This window comes from Octopus sinensis, linkage group LG19 (assembly GCF_006345805.1).
Source record: "Octopus sinensis linkage group LG19, ASM634580v1, whole genome shotgun sequence".
Taxonomy (NCBI): domain Eukaryota; kingdom Metazoa; phylum Mollusca; class Cephalopoda; order Octopoda; family Octopodidae; genus Octopus; species Octopus sinensis.
Genome location: NC_043015.1, coordinates 45515575 through 45539025, shown reverse-complemented (window position 1 = coordinate 45539025; position 23451 = coordinate 45515575). Strand labels below are relative to the sequence as shown.

At 40.2% G+C, this 23451-nt stretch overlaps 1 protein-coding gene across 1 annotated transcript in view; it reads right to left on the bottom strand.

Moving 5' to 3' along the window:
• LOC115222156 (spliceosome-associated protein CWC15 homolog) overlaps nt 1-22871 on the bottom strand; it is a 60239-nt gene extending 37368 nt beyond the window's left edge. The window contains exon 1 of the mRNA XM_029792298.2: nt 22772-22871. The gene's annotated coding sequence lies outside the window, so the exon portion shown is untranslated. The remainder of the gene's footprint in view (nt 1-22771) is intronic.
• Nucleotides 22872-23451: the final 580 nt, after the last annotated feature.

The window sequence follows — 23451 nt, the reverse complement described above, 5'->3', positions numbered from 1 at the left end:
AGAGGAGAGAGAGATAGATAGAGAGAGGAGGGGATGTTGCAATATTTTTGTCTGTCTTTCCCAAAGGTATTAGTCATGTAAGTGAAATAAAATGGCTTGGTACAAGGAATTTTACCAGAAATTGTGTGAAGGGCTTGGCCTGGCCTGCCAAGGAAACAGCAACCACAAAGGTTTGTTGTTGTTGCTGTTAAGCTTCAGGTCAGTTGTCACTGAGCAAACCTATAACCATCCAGTCTTTTCATGACTAAGTCTATCTGGTACTTCATTATCCAATGTGTCTTTTCTGTCCATCAGACCCACTCAGAAGGCTTTGGTTGGCCCAAGGCTTATAGTAGAAGACGCTTTGCTCAAGGTGTCCCACAGTGGGACTGAACCCAGAACCATGCAGCCAAGAAGCAAGCTTCTTACCACACAGCCACGTCATATATCTGTTATCTTTTACTTGTTTTGACCATTAGACTGAGGCCATGCTGGATCACTACCTTGAAGAGTTTTTAGTCAAATGAACCAACTCCAGTACTGTTTTTTTCTTCTTAAAACCTGGTACTTATTCTATAAATCTTTTTTGCAGAACACTGTATCTTTTCCTATAGATTAGATGCAGTCATGGCTGTGTGGTTAAGAAGCTCGCTTCCCAACCAGCCATGTGGTCTTGGGTTCAGTCCCACTGTGTGGCACCTGGGGCAAGTGTCTTCTACTATAGCCCCAGGTCAACCAAAGCCATGTGAGAGGATTTGGTAATAAACAGAAAATGAAAGAAGCACATCATATATCATCATCATCATCATTTAATGTCCGTTTTCCATGCTAGCATGGGTTGGACGGTTCGACCGGGGTCTGGTAAACCATGGAGGCTGCACCAGGCTCCAGTCTGGTTTGGCAGCGTTTCTACAGCTGGATGCCCTTCCTAACGCCAACCACTCCATGAGTGTAGTGGGTATTTTTTTATGTGCCACTGGCACAGGGGCCAGAGGAGGCTGGCAAATGGCCATGATCGGTTGGTGCTTTTACATGTCACCGACACGGACGCCAGTCATATATATATATATGATGGACAAAATGGGATAAGGAGGACAAGAAGAGACACATGGGACAGAGAGTCACCGATGAGGTCACAGATGTGTGACAAATGAACTTTGACAAACGTAGAAACTAAACAAAGGCAATGAGCAGGCAGAAACGTTAGCACACCGGGTGAAATGCTTAGCAGTATTTCGCCTGCCTTTATATTCTGAGTTCACATTCCACTGAGGTTGACTTTGCATTTCATCCTTTCGGGGTCGATAAATTAAGTACCAGTTGCATTATTGGGTCGATCTAATCGACTGCCCCCCCCTCCCCATTTAAACTAAAATTAAAAATAATAAGAACAAGGGCACTCAGAAAGTGCAAACCTCTGCCAAGGTAACACCAATGTCCTCTTAATGATTAGCCAGAGATGATTTTTAAAATGAGAAGATCAGAAATAAACGCCAGTAAGGCGACGCTGGTAACGATCATGCTCGAATGGTGCTTCTTCTGTGCCACCAGCACAGATGCCAGTTAGCTGCTCTGGCAATGATCACACTCGTGTGTATATATATATATATATATGATGGGGTTCTTTCAGCTTCTGTCTACCAAATCCATTCACAAGGCTTTGGTCAGCCTGAGGCTATAGTTGAAGACACTTGCCTAAGGTACCATGCAGTGGGACTGAACTCAGAACCATGTGGTTGGGAAGCAAGCTTCTTACCACATAGCCACTCTTGTGCCTATATATACATACATACATACACACACACACACATATATATACATACATACACACACACACACACATATATATGTATGTTCATTTACCTGTTCTACTATACTATGTTACCCAATTGCATAGTGATACAGATTAGGAGTTGATTAAATCAACCCCAGAACTTGATTCGTACTTTATTAAATCAAACCCGAAAGAACGAAAGGTGAAGTCGACCACAGTTGGATTTGAACTTGGAACATAAAGATCCTGAACAAAAACCTCGATGCATTTTGTTAAGATATTTCAACAACACAACCAACGCACTGCCTTTTCCTCTTGCTTCATTACACAGCAAATATTCAATTGAAAGCTTTTCATTAACACAAAACAATAAAAATAAGGTTTGTTCTAACATTTCAGTAAGTGTTCAAATTAAGTTTCTTTCTTTTTGTATGACAGCATTCGAAATTTATAAGAGTTCGGCTTCAATAAATTCATTTGTTTCGTCCATTATCTTCTTTCTTAGATCTGTTATTGTCTGCGGTTTTTGAATAATAAACATTATTATTATTATGGGAAATTCTTACAACACTTCGTTGTGGAATCTCTGTGTCGAGTGGAATTTATGAGGTGCTTGCATGACCCAATGGATTTTCACTTTGTAATCTTTCTAAAGATTCTTTTGCAGCAGGAATTCTATCGTCTTTGAGTGATGGTCGTCCAGTTGAGTAGCTATTACGAAGACTTGTTTCTTCAAAATGTTTAATCAAACGTGTTATGGCACTTAAACTGAAAAGATTATTATTATTATTATTATTATTATTATGAAGGACATGCTTCTTCTTATATGCTCGCGTTGCTGTTGCCGCTGTTGTGGCACTGTAACCATTATAATTCTGGTATTGAACAATCTCCAAGCTTTGTGTTCAAATTTATATAGACCTCCGAAATAAAATAATAAAAACCTTTACACACACAAGCACACAAACGTATAAGCACACTTAATAAGACGCATTCCGACAACCATCCATTTAGAGAAGAAATATAAATATCGCGGTAGCGGAGAAGTACCAATAAAAGAGCCGGAGAGAACGGAGAGAATAGCAGACTGATTAAGAGTCAAACTAACAGGAAATACATAAGTAGTTTGATCACTTACTACCAATAGTGGAACTCTCAAAATAGATTAGAATTTATGTATGTGTGTGTGTGTGTGTATACGTGTGTGTATATATGTATGTGCATATATATATGTATGTGTGTATATATATGTATGTGTATATATATATGCATGTGTATATATATATATGCATGTGTGTATATATATATATATGTATGTATATACATATATGTATGTGTATGTATATATGTATGTATATACATATATGTATGTATATATATATATATTTATATATATGTATATATGTATGAATGTATATATATATATATATGTATGTATGTGTATGTATGTATGTATGTGTATGTATATATATATATATATATATAGAGAGAGAGAGAGGGAGAGAGAAGAGAGAGAGAGAGAGAAAAGAGAGAGAGAGACATACATACATTGGGTCATCCCATAAATAATGCAGTTTTATCAATTGCATGAACTAAAAGTCGGAGGAGGATGGGATAAACTACCTGCATCAACTTGCTATAAAAGTAGGTAGTGATTTTTACCTTGACCTTATTCTTAGTGCAAGTTTTGAAGAGTGCAGTTCGATTTTAACAGTTATTTTTTTCAAAGCTATAATGGAAGTGGCAAAGGAGCATATTCAGCATATTTTGCTTTATGAGTTCAATAAAGGCAACAAAGCAACAGAAAGGGTGAGGAATATCGATGCAGTATATGGGGACTGGACAATAAGCGTAAGCCAGTGTTGAAATTCTGAGCCGGAAACTACAGCCTAGAAGACAAGCCCAGTCCTTGAAGATCTGTAAAGCTCGACGACAACATTCTGCAAACTCTGGTGGAACAAAATCCCATCATAACTGTTGGGGAACAAGCAGAGAAGCTTGGATTTGGTCATTCAACCATTCATTGACACCTGCACTAGAAGAAAAATGACCATCTTTGGTTTCAAGATGAAAAGTGTTCTTCCATCAGGATAATGCTTGGCCACATACAGCAAGGATGACATTCCAAAGGCTGGATCAGTTTGAACGGGAAATGATGCCTTACCCACCATATTCGCTGGACATTGCCCCATCTGATTATCATCTATTCCACAGTTTTCAAAATCATTTGGACAAAGGTTCCCATACAATCACTTATTGGTCAGACGACCTCTCCAAGTGACATTCAAAGCTATCCTTAGTATGCAAGTGTAGGTTCCATCCAATCTTCTTCTTTCTAGTTTTGAGGTAAGGATCCAGATGGTGACACAGATTTCTTTGAAATTGTTGCAGGAGTGCTACAAAACACTGTCTTCATCATTTGCTTCAATCACGTTCTCAGAAGTTCTTTTGATACCATTAAAGACAATGGATTCGCACTAAATCCATGAAGAAGGATTATATTTCCTGCTATAAAGGGATCATAAATGCAGATCACGCTGATGGTTTTCGTGCTATTCTCTGATCTAAAAAGCCAAGCAGAAACCATTCTCCTTGGTTCTGAACATTCAACCAAAGAGATGTCAAATTCCATGTTAACTCAGACAAAATAGAATACATAAAGTCAAGGCTATTGAAAAGGTTGCAAGACGCAACAAAAATTTTAGGAAAATAAAAATAAGTGGAAATTTTACCGGTGAGTGTGTCTAAATTATAAAAAGAAAATGACTCTCCCCAGACACAACAGAATACATAAACTTAAATCAAAACGGAACAATCAAAACAATATCTGGCACACCTCTCAAATGCGGAGAATTTGTTTATCTGGGAAGTAATATCTCTAGCTGCGAAAGTGATGTAAACACTCACATTGGTTAAGCCCGAGGGGCTGTCAACAAGTTACTCTAGCAAGGACATCTAGATTTCCAGATAACACGAAAAGAAGTCTCTTTCAAGCAACTGTTATCTCTATTCTATTGTACTGCCTTCGTTGTATACATGTGTCGCCTTACTAGCACTTGTGCTGGAGGCATGAGAAACATTCGAGCGAGGACGTCACCAGTGCTGCTGGACTGGCTCCTGTGCAGGTGGCACATAAAAAGCACCACTTGGATGTGGCCATTGCTAGTACCACCAAACTGGCTCTTGTGCCGGTGGCACATAAAAGCGCCCACTACACTCTCGGAGTGGTTGGCGTTAGGAAGGGCATCAAGCTGTAGAAACTCTGCCAGATCAGATTGGAGTCTGGTTCGCCAGATCTCAGTCAAATCGTCCAACCCACGCTAGCATGGAAAGCGGACGTTAAATGATAAATGATGAGGATGATGAAACGTAATCATATATTATCATGAACCAATGCAGGTCAACACTGAGAATAAGGACAGGAGCAGAGAGATAATCCTGGACAGCCAAAATTCTTGGAAGGAAGGACATAGTGTGGTGATTAGTGAGGGTGGACACAGCAAGGGTAATGACACAAGGGAGGGGTGCATAGGCTCGTTGAACTGAGGACCAGTAGAAGCCATTATTGGAGCAGTGATGGCCTACAAAAGCCATGGGGGGGGGTCACTTATTCCATCATACCCAGGAAGTCTACAAAGAACAATAAACTTAAAGCTACAGAATTTGACAGTAAACAATACTGTTTACGCATACATGTATGCAGACAAATATATACAGGCATACATTTATGTTCACCTGCATATTCATATACATATACACACACTCTCATATAAAGCCACATACATACATACATGTATCCCCACATGGACATAGCTATCATGGCTTGCACACACACACACATATACTTACACATACACACATACATATATACACACATACACACATATATATACACACATACACACATATATATGCATACATCTACACACACATATATGCATATATTCATCATACACACTTAGGCATTTGTATCCATGCACATAAACCCAAACATTCATACACACACACACACATATATATGTTTCTACTCTAGGCACAAGGCATACATCTACACACACATATATGCATATATTCATTATACACACATATTTATATTAAACTGTACACATTCAGACGTGTATCCATGCACATACAAACATACATGTGCATAATCCCAAACACACACACATATATATATACACACATACACACATATATATGCAAACATGTATGTTTATGCATTAATTGGATTAAAGTCCTTTCAGAGTTTAGTAACCTTGCATATATATGCATAAATTTGGACGCCCATGCATGCTCAAATGCATATGCATTTAATACTGAACACCAACAACAACATAAATATTAACAACAGGCGCAGGAGTGGCTGTGTGGTAAGTAGCTTGCTAACCAACCACATGGTTCCGGGTTCAGTCCCACTGCGTGGCACCTTGGGCAAGTGTCTTCTGCCATAGCCCCGGGCCGACCAATGCCTTGTGAGTGGATTTGGTAGACGGAAACTGAAAGAAGCCTGTCGTATATATGTATATATATATATATGTGTGTGTTTGTGTGTGTGTGTTTGTCCCCCTAGCATTGCTTGACAACCGATGCTGGTGTGTTTACGTCCCCGTCACTTAGCGGTTCGGCCAAAGAATAAGTCCCGGGGTCGATTTGCTCGACTAAAGGTGGTGCTCCAGCATGGCCACAGTCAAATGACTGAAACAAGTAAAAGAGAGAGAGAATATAGGAAGGGATTAACCACCCTTCTCTACCATTCCTCCAATTTCTTTATCTTCTCCTACCACATCACAACATCCCCTTATTTTCTGTAACATTCCACCCTTATTAATGTATCTACACTTCTCTCTTTCACTATCTCTTTCATTCAGTTTTCTTCCATTCCAATCTCATCCAGCCTTTCTCTTTCTCCATCCCCTCAGGTCTCTCTACTCACCCCCTCTCTCTTTCTCTCTCTCTCTCTATCTTCTACCTGTGTTCCTATTCTATATTAAAATATTTTCCTTGCATAACAAACTGGAATACAGAAAAACACTCAGTGACATCACAACTTTTAATTTATTTAATACTAGCAGTATCGCCCGGCGTTGCTCGGGTTTGTAAGGGAAATAACTATATAAGCATTTTTAGAGAGTTACTTCCCTTATAAATTCAGGCTTTCTTAGCCATTTTTGTTTTGGTGTCTTCAAGCCATGAAGTCGTTGTTCTAAAAGAACGCTGGTCTCCTTCACAACGCATTACGACGTTGATTTCTTTACACTCCCTTCCCCACAGCTTCACGAGGGAGGGAAGGGGGAGAAGCAACAGGTGCAGCTGTGAGCGTGGACGCCAACTCCGCCGCCATCGACACACGATGCATTTTATGCATTAAAATGGAATAAAAATGATGTTAAATTATTTTTAAAATCGTAGACTCATCGTTGACGCGCGCTAATAGTCAGATGGGCTCGATATGAATCACGACTATAAGATACCCGAATTTGGTTAAACTGCACCGCAAAATGTGGGAGGAGTTAGGAATCTAAATCGAAGGGGACAGACACTCACACAACTAGAGTTTTATATATATAGATTTCAGTTTGATTTTTAAAAAATAATTTTCATGGTTCCGGGTTCAGTCCCACTACGTGGTACCTTGGGCAAGTGTCTTCTACTATAGCCTCGGGCCAGCCAAAGCCTTGTGAGTGGATTTGGTCAGCCTTGGCAGAATTTGAATACATTTTGCCTGGTGTGCTACCAATTTTGACATCCTGTACATTCTGTAATGCACTCAATAAGAAGGACGTCTCACTGCAAAGACCACCTCGATGTAATGGCATTCACCCGGGAGGGGTCAAGCCGGATCCTATTGTGAGTTCATAGGAATTTGAAGGGATGATCATTGTTCACCATCGTTTAACGTCCGTTTTCCATGCTAGCATGGGTTGGACGGTTCGACCAGGGTCTGGGAAGCCAGAAGGCTGCACCAAGCTCCAGTCTGATCTGGCAGTGTTTCTACAGCTGGATGCCCTTCCTAATGCCAACCACTCCGTGAGTGTAGTGGGTGCTTTTTACGTGCCAGGCGAGGCTGACGATTGGTTGGTGCTTTTTACATGCCACCGGCACGGAAGCCAGTCAAGGCGGCACTGGCATTGGCCACATTCGGATGGTGCTTTTTACGTGCCACCGGCACAGGGATCACAGCTACAATTTCCATTGAATTTTGATATTGATGTACTTGACTCAATGGGTTTCCTCAAGCACAGAGTCTGCAAAAACAGTTCCTGCCTGTATTTGTAAGCCACCATACACAACTGGTGGGCGGTTGTCCTCATGTTAAACCTTCTCATTGTAGGATACCTGCAGACAGGAACCAATGCCATCAGGAAGCCACTGGATTCCGGAACAAACACTGCCTGGAATTCCCCATCCCCCGCCCCAGTTAGCTGGGTTGTGGCCCTAGCACCACTGCTGTCAGACTGTTATCTGGTACAGCTCTTGGAGTGGTTGGCATTAGGAAGGGTATCCAACCATATTAACCACCCCAAGGCAGACTGGAACCTGGTACAGCTCTCTGGTTTACCAGTTCCAGTGAAACTGTCTAACCCATGCCAACATGGAAAGCAGATGTTAAATGATGATGATGATGATACCTAGGAGGGCAGTGACCCTACAAGGGAGATTTTAGGACTGTTTAGTCCTGCATGGGGCAACCTCTCCAGGGCTGGTGACACAATGAAATGTATCCAGTTCACATTGTAAGTCATAAATAACAATAAATTGGTTGGTTTGGTTTTCTCTATTGCTGTGTTTGTAAATTGATGCAGACCACAATGGACGAGAGACATCCAGCAAGGAGAAAAAAATATATAAAAGAAACAAAAAAAGAAACCCAGAATGTAAAATGACGATGAATGAAGATTAAAAAACAAGACAGTTATGAAGAGGGGTTTGGAAAAGAAAATGTTTATGAATAATTCATATGAAAAGAAATTATCTTTGTTCCTTGCCATCCATTTCAAAATACGAAATATATATAGAGAAAATGAAAAACAAAAGCCAGCCATCTCTTAGTGCATTTAGTAAAAGCATTTTGAAGGAACATAATTTTGTGTATGTGTGTGTGTGTCCATGGAAGAGTGGAGGAGGTGAATAAAATATTATGAAAAAATGAAAATGTAAGAGAGAGAGTGAGGGGGGAAAGGAGGGAGAGAAAGAGAGAAACAAGATATGAACTGTGGTTGGTTTATTAACTCTTTTCGGCAGAATTTTTCTTTCTGTGGCATGCATCACAGATCTTGCACAGAAACTCGCATTTGTTCCCAATTAGTGAGTGCATTCCAGCTGTAATTATTTCCAGTCAAATAAAAAAATAAATAAATAAATAAATAAAAGTGTTGGATGTTCACCAGGAAAAGCTTTGAGAAAGTCACAGCTGGCCAAGTTGTTCAGAAAAGGTGTGAGTAGTCAAAGGATCAACAGCTCATACACAGCCAGGGGCATTGCACTAAACCCTTAGCAAAGAAAGACATCTAATTACTGCTGCGTGGCACCTTGGGCAAGTGTCTTCTACTACAGCTTCGGGGCCGACCAAAGCCTTGTGAGTGGATTTGGTAGACGGAAACTGGAAGAAGCCCGTCGTATATATGTATATATATATGTGTGTGTGTATATGTTTGTCCCCTACCACCATTGCTTGACAACCGATGCTGGTGTGTTTACGTCCCCGTAACTTAGCGGTTCAGCAAAAGAGACTGACAGAGTAAGTACTAGCCTTACAAAGAATAAGTCCCGGGGTCGATTTACTCGACTAAAAGGCGGTGCTCCAGCATGGCCGCAGTCAAATGACTGAAACAAGTAAAAGAGTAAAGAGAGAGTAATATCATATCACAGCATTATCACGGAACATGGGACATCAATAAATTTTCTCTATGATTCTTGACTCTGGGCCATTGTTTCAGCATCCCTCCAGTTGGATCCTTGTTGTCTGCACAACTTGTACTGTTCTTCCTGTTTCATATATTACCTTGATGTGAAGACAGCACATGGCTTAACCCTTTCATTACCGTATTTATTTTGAGATGCTCTGTGTTTCTTTCAATTACTTTAAATATAACAAAGAATTTAGTAAAATAACTTTGTTATCATTAAGCTAGTATTAGGAACATAAATTGTGACTAAGGTTTGGTGGAAGATTTTAATTCAAAACTTATGAAAACAAGACATTTGTACTACAGAACCTGAGCTGGTTTCAGCCAGGTTGGTAACGAAAGGGTTAATGGATAGGGTATTCAGCTAACGATTGTAAGGTCATTAGCTCAATTCTTAGCGGTGCTTTGTGTCAATGAGCGAAACACTTTATTTCATGTTGCTCCAGTCCACTCAGCTGGTAAAAGCAAGTCGTTTCAGTTATTGAAAGGGGCCAGACTTTGTCACATTCTGTGTCATGCTGAATCTCACTGATAACTATGTGAAGGGTACATGTGTCTGTGGAGTGCACATTAATTTCACGAGCAGTTGATCGGATCAACTGGACCCCTCACTGTCATAATCAATGGAGCATCGTCATAACCAATTGTCTTGATATTCCTGAAGGAAGGCCTTTCTCTCACAGATATTGGCATCAATGTTTCCGTGACTTTTTGCCAAAACACTCATTCTTCACTTCAACTTCATTCATCATCATCATCATTTAGCGTTCGCCTTCCATGCTAGCATGGGTTGGATGGTTCAACTGGGGGTCTGGGAAGCCAGAAGGCTGCACCAGGCCCAGTCTGATCTGGCAATGTTTCTACGGCTGGATGCCCTTCCTAACGCCAACCACTCCATGAGTGTAGTGGGTGCTTTTTACGTCCCACCGACACAGGTGCCAGACGGGGCTGGCAAACGGCCATGGTTGGATGATGCTTTTTATGTGCCACCGGCACGGGGGGGCCAGGCGAGGCTGGCAACGGCCACGATTGGATGGTGCTTTTTACGTGACACCGGCACGGGGGCCAGGTGAGGCTGGCAAACGGCCACGATCGGATGGTGCTTTTTACGTGCCACCGGCACGGGATTTTGTCTGAAATCTTTCGTTACACATTCTGTTACCTCTTCAGCAATTCTTACACACACACACAAAATTGGCTTCTTTCAATTTTCCTTCAACCAAGTCCACTTGCAATGCTTTGGTTAACCTGGAGGCCACAGTAGAAGACACTTGTCCAAGTTATCACAAAATTGGATTGAACTTGAAAGCACATAACTGCAAAGTAAACTTAACATTACAGCCATTGGCTATGTGGTAAGTAGCTTGCTAACCAACCACATGGTTCCGGGTTCAGTCCCACTGCGTGGCATCTTGGGCAAGTGTCTTCTGCTATAGCCCCGGGCCGACCAATGCCTTGTGAGTGGATTTGGTAGCCGGAAACTGAAAGAAGCCTGTCGTATATATGTATATATATTTAAGTGTGTGTGTATATGTTTGTGTGTCTGTGTTTGTCCCCCTAGCATTGCTTGACAACCGATGCTGGTGTGTTTACGTCCCCGTCACTTAGCGGTTCGGCAAAAGAGACCGATAGAATAAGTACTGGGCTTACAAAGAATAAGTCCCGGGGTCGATTTGCTCGACTAAAGGCGGTGCTCCAGGATGGCCGCAGTCAAATGACTGAAACAAATAAAAGAGTAAAGAGTATGCCTGTACCCAAAACAAGCATTTAATAACACACTCCACCATGCACAAAACCAAAGAATGTAGTCCAAATTTAGTTTCAGATCTATTTTTCCTCTCTCACTCGTCTCAATTTTATATCTTACATAATACATACACCTTGATAAACCACATGTGTTTTTCATTTGACCTTTGTCAAACTTATACAACAATAAATATAAATGGCACATAGGTTGCCATATCAGATATTTCAAAAGGCCAGGAACGTTGCGGAGACTTTCATATGAAAGCTAAACGCGTTCCACATAAAGCTAAACACTTAACTAAAATGCAGATCGGGTCATATTTATATACTCTTACTCTTTACTCTTTTACTTGTTTCAGTCATTTGACTGCGGCCATGCTGGAGCACCGCCTTTAATCGAGCAACTCGACCCCGGGACTTATTCTTTGTGAGCCCAGTACTTATTCTATCGGTCTCTTTTGCCGAACTGCTAAGTGACGGGGACGTAAACACACCAGCATCGGTTGTCAAGCAATGCTAGGGGGACAAACACAGATACACAAACATACACGCACACACACATATACATATATACGACGGGCTTCTTTCAGTTTCCGTCTACCAAATCCACTCACAAGGCTTTGGTCGGCCCGAGGCTATAGTAGAAGACACTTGCCCAAGGTGCCACGCAGTGGGACTGAACCCAGAACCATGTGGTTGGTAAGCAAGCTACTTACCACACAGCCACTCCTATGCCTATATAATAATGAATATTTCCAAAACTCATTGTATCCATGTTTATGTGCATGGATATTTGGAAAAAACAGAAGTAATGTTGGGAGCAAAGCAGCCTGGCTTCATAAGCAGAATATTATGGATGCAGTTGCAGCCATGATAAGACATGGAATTCAAACTCACCTCCCAAGCTAAGACACACTAATCTTGTCTCAGCCTGTCAACTTAATAAAGTAAAAGTAATTACTTTTGTTCATGGATGAGTGGTTTAGCTGTAGCAGAAGGTATATCATGTATAAAAAACAGGATTCAATTTAATACTGCCAACAATTCATATACAAATATATAGGCGCAGGAGTGGCTGTGTGGTAAGTAGCTTGCTTACCAACCACATGGTTCTGGGGTTCGGTCCCACTGTGTGGCATCTTGGGCAAGTGTCTTCTGCTATAGCCCCGGGCCGTCCAATGCCCTGTGAGTGGATTTGGTAGACGCAAACTGAAAGAAGCCCGTCGTATATATATATATGTGTGTGTGTGTGTGTATGTGTTTGTGTGTCTGTTTGTACCCCTAGCATTGCTTGACAACCGATGCTGGTGTGTTTACGTCCCCATCACTTAGCAGTTCGGCAAAAGAGGCCGATAGAATAAGTACTGGGCTTACAAAGAATAAGTCCCGGGGGGTCGATTTGCTTGACTAAAGGCGGTGCTCCGGCATGGCCGCAGTCAAATGACTGAAACAAGTAAAAAAAAAAAAAAAAAAATAATAATAATAATAATAGTAATAATAAAATGCAAAATAGGCACAAGGTATTTTCACAACAGAAGTAAATCGGCTAAGATAATATAGGTCAGCTAAAAAAAAAAAAAGAAAAGAGAATAAAGTCAGAACGATAAAACTTCAAAAATTTTCAACTCTCCTACTCTCAAATGATTTTTTAAAAAAACCTTTTATAGTTGTTATTGTTGTTGTTGCTGTTGCTGCTGTCTCATGTAAACATGCCAGTGTCTCTCTCTTATCTGAAACAGGAGCATTACGTATATTCTTACAATGTTTAAAACATGTCTATGTGTATTGTATATACATACATATACAAGTATATATACATATATATACAAGTATATGTACATATACAAATATATATATATATATATATATATATATAATACTTTATTTCTTCCACGTCCTTGCGTTTTTTTGTTTTCTTGTTTGGATTAACTATATATATACATACATGCACACATATACAAGTATATATACATACATATACAAGTATATGTACATATACATATATATACATACACACATATACAAGTATATATACATACATATACAAGTATATATACATACATATACAAGTATATGTACATACATATACAAGTATATGTACATATACAAATATATATATATATATATATATATATATATACACATACACATATATATATATATATTTATACACACATACAAAGACATACATATCTGTGAAACACTGCAGAAAATGTCACAGATTACCACCTTATCGTGCTTCCAGACAGCATCTGTAAATGCTTTGAAAAGATAATAAACTGAACCGAATTTGCATCTCGACTCAAAAAAAAAACCCAGATATTAAATAATACAGCTGTTGTTAGACGAGAACAAGAATAGTGATGAATGAATCACTGGATTTATAAACTCGAAATGGTTACTTAGGAAACGACAAGGGTAAAGCCACCCTACAAGAAACATATAAAAAAAACCTCTAGTCATGGTGATAAGGACCACTACAAGCGCCATCACCAAGTGTTCTCGAGCGAACAAAAGAAAGAATAAGTAATGAGATGGAAGAAGGGTTTTCCAAACACATGAGTTGTGTGGTTAAGAGGTTCACTATTTGGTAACCATGTCGTTTTAGGTTCAGTATTACTGAACTGTAGCTTGGACAAATGTCGGATCTTTTCAGTTTGAACGGCAGTTTTTTCTAGCAGTGTCATATGAAATTGTCACTCATAATTATGACCCTAGTATCGATCTATTGCATTTCAATCTGTTTTAGGGTTAGGGTTAGGGGTGGGGGGAAGGGCATCTTTTTTTCTTCACAAATGTAAATAAACCCAATCTGTTTCTTAAACATGGGACATTTTCATATGGCACAGAATGCTTTTTAACTCAATAGACGTCAGTGATTAGTTGAAATTGCAGAAATTGAAGAAAAAAAAACAACAAATATCTTACAAACTATAGAATTTTCTCAATAAAGCCAAGAGAAAAAGATGTTTTATAAACACATTCTACCAGTATACGAAGTTTAAAAGTTTTTAGTTACCTAGAAATTATGTTAAAAACTGCCATTCAAACTGAAAAGATCCCAAATGTCTTCTACTCTAGCAGCCCTGGGTCAACCAAAACCTTGTGAGTGAATTTGGTAGACAGAAACTGTGTAGTAGCCCATCAGACAAATATATAATATATGGGTAAAGTCCCCCCTTCAGTCATGATTGACCATGGGATTGCATTTAGAAAGTTGCCCTCTGAGGCACACATCCAGGTAATTTTGTTTATGGAAGGCCAGCAGTTGTCCATGTATACAAGTCTCTCCTCTCCGCACCATCAGTGTTATCCAAGGGAACAGCAAAGTCCGATGCAGCTTGGCACCAGTGACGTTGTAACTCAACTCATTTCTACAGTTTAGTGAACTGGAGAGATGTGAAATAAAGTATTTTGAACACAATGCACAGTCGTGTTTGGGAATCGAACCTACTACTGCGTGATTGTGAGCCTGATGCTCTAACCACTGAGCCAAGCACCTTCACACAATGCCAGCATGGAGAGTGGATGTTAAATGATGATGATATAAATATTATATATATATATATATATATTATATACAGATGCAAGCCTGTATGTGTCAAGTGTTTGTATGCACTGACAGCTTGACAAACCAGTGTTGTTTTGTTTATGGCCCCTATAACTTAGTGGTCCTGCAATAGAGACCAACAGAATAGACCTGAAAAATTAAGTACTGGGGTAGATATGTTTGACTTAAAAAAAACTCTTCAAGGCAGTACTCCAGCATGGCTGCAGCTCAATGAATGAAACAAGTAAAAGATAGCGAAAAAGAAAAATAAAAAAAAAATAAAGCGGGTGTTTATAAAGTATTGGTTTTTTGGCTGAATAACCACCATGGGATTCTATTGCATCACTCTGTCAATCTGTTGTATCCTGGGAAAAGGCATAAGCCTGTCTCACATAACAGGCAGGAAACTAAGTTTACAAAACACACAAAAAAAAAAAACTAGAAAGGATATAAAAAAAATCCCATAACCCCTCAATAACAGAGTGTATTGAATTAAGTGTATATTGATGTGTGGTTGTGTGGGTTTTTTTTTAGGGAGAATGACTCATTCATATGATGAATAACTTGAGAATAAATCAAACTGAAGGATGGATAGATAAAAAAAAAAAAGAATGATGAAAGGATATCTAACAAACCTTTAATAAAGAGAGAAGTAAATTTAGCCATGATATTTCTACTTTAACCACAACAATTAATTATTTTACTCTTTTACTTGTTTCAGTTGTTGGGCTGTGGCCATGCTGGAGCACCGCCTTTAGTCGAGCAAATCGACCCCAGGACTTATTCTTTTTGTAAGCCTAGTACTTAATCTATCAGTCTCTTTTGCCAAACCGCTAAGTTATGGGGACATAAACACACCAGCATCAGTAGTCAAGCGATGTTGGGAGGACAAACACAGGCACACATACACATACATATATATATACATATATACGACGAGCTTCTTTCAGTCTCCGTCTACCAAATCCACTCACATACATACACACACGCATATACATATATATGACGGGCTTCTTTCAGTTTCCGTCTACCAAATCCACTCACAAGGCTTTGGTTGGCCTAAGGCTATAGTCGAAGACACTTGACCAAGGTGCCACACAGTGGGACTGAAACCAGAACCACGTAGTTGGTAAGCAAGCTACTTACCACCCAGCCACTCCTACGCCTATTTTCAAAATTAATTAATAATATTTCATTATAAAAATATAGTGAAGGCACGTGGCTCAGTGGTTAAGATAGTCGGCACACAATCATAAGTTTGTGAGTTCAATTCCAGGCGATATGTTGTGTCCTTGGACAAGACACTTTATTTCATGTTGCTCCAGTCCACTTAGCTGGCAGAAATGAGTAGTACCTGTATTTCAAAGGGCCAGCTTTGTCACATTCCGTGTCACGCTGTATCTCCTTAAGAACTACATTAAGGGTACATGTGTCTGTGGAGTGCTCAGCCACTTGCACGCTAATTTTATGAGAAGGCTCTTGGATCAACTGGAACTCTCATCGCTGTAACTGACAGAGTGCCTTAAAAATATAAGAGGCTTTTTTTTAAACATTGAATGACTATGTGGGTCCTCCTGAATAAAATAGGGACCAAAGGGGTCCACAGACCGAAAAAAAAAAAAGGGATGGTTGAAAACTGCTGATGTACAGGCTCTCTTATTGGCTCAACCAACCAATCAGCAATCAGATATTCTTACAATATATATATAAAAAAAACCCAAACTATCACAGGCGATATTTATGTACCCTCAAACCATATCCTGTATTTTTTCCAAATTGTTATAGGGTTTCATATTTTTCGCCTTTCATAACAAATAACATCTGGAATAGATTAGATCTGTGTGAAAGGTTTCTTCAAATTTACACCCAACAAATATGAGTCAAGAGAGACAGGATATCATACAAAATATATGCAATTCAATACCAATTGTTTTCTTTATTCTTGAGAATACTCATGAAGTATGGTTATAATGATGATGATGATAATGTTAAAGCAAAGCATCTTAATTGCCTTTCGCTTTAGTACAGTGGTATGGTTAGAGTTTGTGCAGTCTAAGACAGCCCTGCAGCTTACTGTCCCCTCAGACCAAAACAACCTAAAGTTTTATACAGTAGACCCAAAAGTACTACTCTGCGTATGCGCTACATTACTGTTTTAGCAATGGAAAACAACAACAAGGACATAGTGCATTGAGTCAAACCCAAAATATTACTGGTATGTACTTGCTATGTAAGTAAGGAAAGCAATTAATCCAAGAAGAGGCTTAATGCAGAAATGTGAGACACCCAACTAGATACCAGAAACTACTGTGCCGTTTTCAAGAATAAGCTATTTCCATTAGCATTTATGCCATCGGTGACCAAAGGGTGAATATATCAGGCCATTGTTCATACAGTACTTCTCTATGGCTGTGAAACGTGGCCTATGCAGGTGGTCGATCAACGAAGGCTGGAAGTCCTCGACAATGATTGCCTCCGGTGCATTCTTCGCTGCCATAGGGTGGATCGAGTCCCCACCGCCAATCTCCGACTTCGCCTGTCTCTGCGGCCGCTTCCATCTGTCCTTCTGCAACGGCGCTTGCGGTGGTTTGGCCATGCATGTAGGCGTTCGGTGGGTGAACTGAGCCGTGATGTCCTTCTCCCAATTCCACTTCCCAACTGGCGGAAACGCGTGGGTGGGCAGCTGAAGACCTGCATTACGACAATCAAGGAGGACCTCTCTGTGCTCACGGGACCGCAGGTGGTCGGCCTGCGCCGATGGAACCGTGACTGGCTCGCTATCTCCAGTGAACTGGCGCAGGACCGTCGTGCGTGGGCTGCCATGGTTCGAGATGCCTCAAGGGTGGTAGAAGAAGCCGACTCAACCTGCCCAGGGTGAATGTCGCCACAAAGTACAAGTAAGTACATGGGAGTACCTGAATTTTATTACCAATCTTTTTCTCCTCTCTTGGTCTTGGACTTTCCAGACCCCCAATTAGTCCAGTACAGAATCATCGTCGTCATTTAACAGCTGTTTTCCATGCTGGCATGGGTTTGACATGAACTGGCGAGTCCAAAGATTGCACTGAGCTCTGTTGTGGGCTTTGGGCACAGTTTCTAGGTTGGGTGCCCTTACTAATGCCAACCACTTTACAGGGTGTACTGAGTGCTTTGTATGTGGCACCGGCAGTGAGGTTACCAAGGGACTTGTAAGACAAAACCCCTCAACTGAGATGGAGGCACATGGCTTAGTGGTTAGAGTGTTGGATTCATAGACGTGGTTTCAATTCCTGGACCGGGTGATGTGTTGTGTTCTTGAGCAAAACACTTCATTTCACGTACCTCCAGGTGACTCAGCTGGCAAAATTGAGTAACACTGCGATGGATTGGTGTCCTGTCCAGGAGGGGAATATATATAAGCAATGAAGTCCACCCTGCTGATTGGTTAGTGTTAGGAAGGGCATCCAGCTGTAAAAATCCTGCCAAAACAGTTACAGAAGTCTAGGGTAGGTTTCTGCCTGGACAGCACTTGTCAAACCGTCCCACACATGCCAGCATGGAAGGCAGATGTTTAACGATGATGATGATGATGATGATGGTGAAACCAGGAAACTGGCCTTATGAGTTAGTATGACTCGAGAAGGTAACTTTCCTTTCTTTTTTTTATCTCAACTGAGGTGGGGAGGAGTACTGAGAAACAAAAAAAAAAAAGGTGTCTTTTATTAGAGGGGAAACCTGACCACTGCAGGTGGAGAGAGAAAGAGAAAGAAGATGGTGAAGAGGAGACCAAGAAGGAGGCGGGGCAGGGCCATTCACCCAAGTTACAGCAAGTGCAAGTGGGGAAGTGAACTGGGAGGTGTATAACATGAATAGAATTGAATATTGGTGCAACCTCTGTTTAAGCATTTTATTGGGTTTGATAATCTTGGTAGCACCCACCTATTCAAGTTGTAGGTGTTGTTGGTTTTCAAGAAATGCATTCACTCTTGATAATAATAATATAATAATCCAGTGTTGGTGTGTTTACATCCCCTATAACTTAGCAGTTTGGCAAAAAGAAACCAATAGAATAAGTACTAAGCTTAAAAAATTAAGTCCTGGGGTTGATTTGTTCGACAAAGACCCTTGAAGACGGTGCTCCAGCATGATCACAGTTAAATGACTGAAACAAGTAAAAGAATAATAAACCTACATTGCCTCCATGAACAAAGGTTTAACCTAAAAACACTCACCAATAAGTGACATCTCAACTGTGTCTCTTTCGAAAGCACATAGACACAATATGAAGGAAACAATCTTGAATGATTCCTCCACACCAGTCTAAAATCCCCACACAACTAAAACCTTCAAAGTCACTGATGACCTCTTCTAGCAATCTCACATTCACAAGACTAGCCTTCCTCTTCAGGGCCAGAAAATACTTGAGCTCCCAAATGTTGACTCGGTATATAGCTTAAATGAGACCCATAATGGAATACTGTTCCTACGTATGGAATGATGTTGGTACACATTTGAAATCTTAGGCCAGAAAAAAAAAGGGGGATAACAGGGATAACATTCTAGGATGGAAGGAATGGATGTTAGCATGCAACACTATATGGATGAGGGGAGGAGGGACATCTGAGTGGAAGTGGCATGAAGTCAGTAAACACTGAAGAGCAGAGGCCATCCTTGTAGCAGTAGAAAAGGCAAAGAGGAGATGGTGTTTCTGTGAGCAAGAAGTTGGAGTGTGGCGATTAGTAATTACATACCAATCAGCTTCATGGCTTTTTAGGTTATTTGCATGTAGTGTAGGATGTCTGTGTGTGTGTATGTCAGACCATCCCAGATGTGGGGATTATTCCACAATGGGCCTTATCTGAGCTTTGTAGAGAGTTGATAGTTGTTGGAAGAGGTAGGAAGGGCAGAGTATTTTCTGCATCTTTGAGATCCAGTCTTTGCTATGCTGAGGCTGTGCATTTTATCAGGAGAGATCTCCTGAATGTGGGGGAAGAGGCTATGATATTTCTTAAGATGTGTAGTGAATGAGTCTTTATGCTGTTGAAGAAGAAAAGACTAACACAACAACATTGAAGGACATTTTGAGGTCTCTGATCATGGAGGCACTATAAGTCTGGTGTAAGGTATCAAGGCTGTATATGGGAGATGCCCTGGTGTAGAAATAAGGGGAGGGGTGACGGATGGTCTTGGTATAGAAAAGAGTGTTTATGAAAATGACAGAGAGTAAGATGTTAATATTTATAGAAGAAAGTGGGGGATAAAATCAAACTTTGGGATAGAGTTGATAGTGTTCAACCAGAGAGCTCAGTGAACACAATATGATGGTGTGATCTAAGAGGATGCCACTGATCAAAGAAACAAGAGAAGGATAGAACCATAGGAGAAAAAAATTGCTTAGAGATTTGCATATTGGATTTAGTCAAAGACTTTGTGAGGGATCACTGGTGAATGATATAGGAGAATAAGTCTCCAGTAGATCTGATTTTGTGAAATCCATAATGGCAGTCACAGAGGCACATGGCTTACTGGTTAGGGTGTTGGACCCATGATTGTAAGATTGTGGTTTCAATTCCTGGACTGGGTGATGTGTTGCATTCTTGAGCAAAACATTTTGTTTCTCATTGCACCAGTCTGCTCAGCTGGTAAAAATGAGCAATCCTGGAATGGACCAGCATCCCGTCCAGAGAAACTGAGTAACTGGCTCTATGCTCCTTACAGAGTAATGTGGACTAACCATAATGGCAGTCACTGAGGAGGGTGAGGTACTCAAGGTGTTGCAGAAGGTTGTTGTTAGTGGCCGTCTCGGTCACCTTTAGACATGTTGGAAGTGAATGTCATAGGATGATAATTGACAGAGTCAGAAAAGTTTTGTTTCTTGGGAATGGGACACACTGTAGTGTGTTTGCATAGATTGGGATATATCTCCAGAGAGAGAAAGAGAGAGAGAGGGATTGCAGAATTTTGTGAGGACAGGGATTAGCTAGGAGCACATGTTTTGAGGGGACATTGTCAGAACTGGTGGCCTTGTTACTTTGAAAGGCCTGGTTGGAGGTTCAACCTTCTAAGTTCTTTTTACAGGGCTTAGAAAACCTGAAGGATCACTGCAAAAAAAGTGTGTGAATATGAGAGGGGAATATGTTGAATAAAATCATAGTTAACTGATGATCCTCATGTATTTTCTTTGATTCAAAGCCAGGAACTTTTCAGCACCCCATTGTAGAGTGTTCATGAGTGAGAACTAGAAGGAGGATTCCAAAAAGTTGGTAGAGATCCTTTTCATAAGAGATCAGACAAAAAGGATCGGCTATTGTGTAGAAGTGCAGAAGACAGAAGAACTTATGAGCTGCATGCAATATGCATACTCTCTTTACTTTTTTCAGTCATTTGACTGCGGCCAAGCTGGAGCACTGCCTTTAGTCGAGCAAATCGACCCCGGGACTTATTCTTTGTAAGCCTAGTACTTATTCTATCGGTCCCTTTTGCCGAACTGCTAAGTTACGGGGACATGAACACACCAGCACAGGTTGCCAAGCGATTTTGGGGGGACAAACACACGTACATATATATATATACATATACACGACAGGCTTCTTTTAGTTTCCGTCTACCAAATCCACTCACAAGGCTTTGGTCGGCCCGAGGCTATAGTAGAAGACACTTGCCCAAAGTGCCACGCAGTGGGACTGAACCCGGAACCATTTGGTTGGTAAGCAAGCTACTTACCACACAGCCACTCTTGCGCCTATAAGCATTCAGTGCATATTAGATGGAAGTCTTCAGTGTTGGGTAAAAGCCAGATGGGTGATTTTTTCAAAGCGTTGGGGGTCACATTTTTCGCATGAATTATTGGGTATAAGGGTATTGTGTGGATAGCTGAATATTTCGTGCCCTTAGCCCTCACCCTGGGTCTGTGTGACCAGACTGACCCTTGAGTTACAAGAGCAGTTTATTTGATCGGATTCTATACGTTTACACCACCCACAAGACCTGGGTTGACTCAAAACTATGGTAGAAGACACATGCTCGTAGTGGGATCTAACCCACCCGAAACTTCATGATTGCGAAGAGCACTCAACAATTCGGTCATGTGTGATGATTGAACACTGGAATACTGAATGTCAAAACCTACGCGGGCGATCCTTCGGTATAGGTACCGGCTTTGTTTACATTTCTGAAGATAACAGAAACCCTTTTCTCCCACCCTAACCCTCCATATATTGAAATGTATCCGGTACTTACGGTACCTATACCGAAGTTACACCCCAACACGAAGTGTGTGTATGTGAGAGTGAGAGAGAGAGAAAAAAAACGTATAGGCTATATATATACACACATACACAAGCACAATTTCAAGTTTCCCCATACTAGTCTCTAAAAAAAAAACTGGTATTAGATGGCCATAATAATATATGACACAAGAATCAATAGTACTGTCCTGATGTTTTATCGATATGATCAGTAATAAATCAACGAGAAATTGCAAATCTCAAGAATGACATCTTAAAAGAAAACAAAAGCTTATTCACTTCTCGATGGAATCGAAGAATGTTTTGGTTACAGAGCTTCCATAGGATTACTGATATTAAATCAAATCTTGAAATGAGTTGAAATTTGAAAAAAATAAACTGAAATAAAAAAAACTTTCTTTAAATTAACGAATTTCACAAAGAATAAGAATTTATCGTGTTTGATACGGCATCACTTAACATCTTTGATGCTTGATGTTGGATAAGAATAAAAAGGAAATCTACAGATTATTGAAGCAGATGTGTGAGTAAAGTATATTTACTATTGGAGGTAATTGAAATTTGGCTAGAAATTAAAATAGGTACATACCCCCAGGTCAATTAAGCCAAATTTGTAGCCAAAATAAAAGACGTTCGACACAAACACGCGAAATGTGTTGTCGCTGGTATATAGTTTAGACTTCCGGTTTATCCCTTCCGGTAAATATATATCATTCAAAAAAGGTGATTTAGTTGCTAAAAACGAGACGAACTCGATAATAATTCATTGAATAAATATTGGGAAAAATAATAAGAGAAAATAAAAGAATTTATCGTTTGGTAATCCAAATAATTAAAGTTAAGTTTAATACGAAACTTTCTAATGACTTCTTTCTTGTTGATGATAGTTATATAGCCGTCTCTCTCTTCCGTCCCCCTCTCTTTATTTCTGTTGCATTCTTCTTTCTCTTCCCCCTCTCTCTCTTCTTTTATGTTACTTTCTAGGCTATTTTTTTCCTCTCTCTCTTTTATGTTACTTTATACGCTATTTTCTCCCTCTATCTCTTTTATGTTACTTTCTACGCTATTTTCTTGCTCTCCCTCTTTTATGTTACTTTCTACGCTATTTTCTCCCTCTCTCTCTTTTATGTTACTTTCTACGCTGTATTTTCTCCCCCTCTGTCTCTCTCTATTTTTATGTTGCTTTCTCCTCTCTATCTTTATATTGCTTACTACTTTCTACCTTCCTCCTCCTCCTCCATCTCTCTCTCGCTCTCATACTTATTCTTA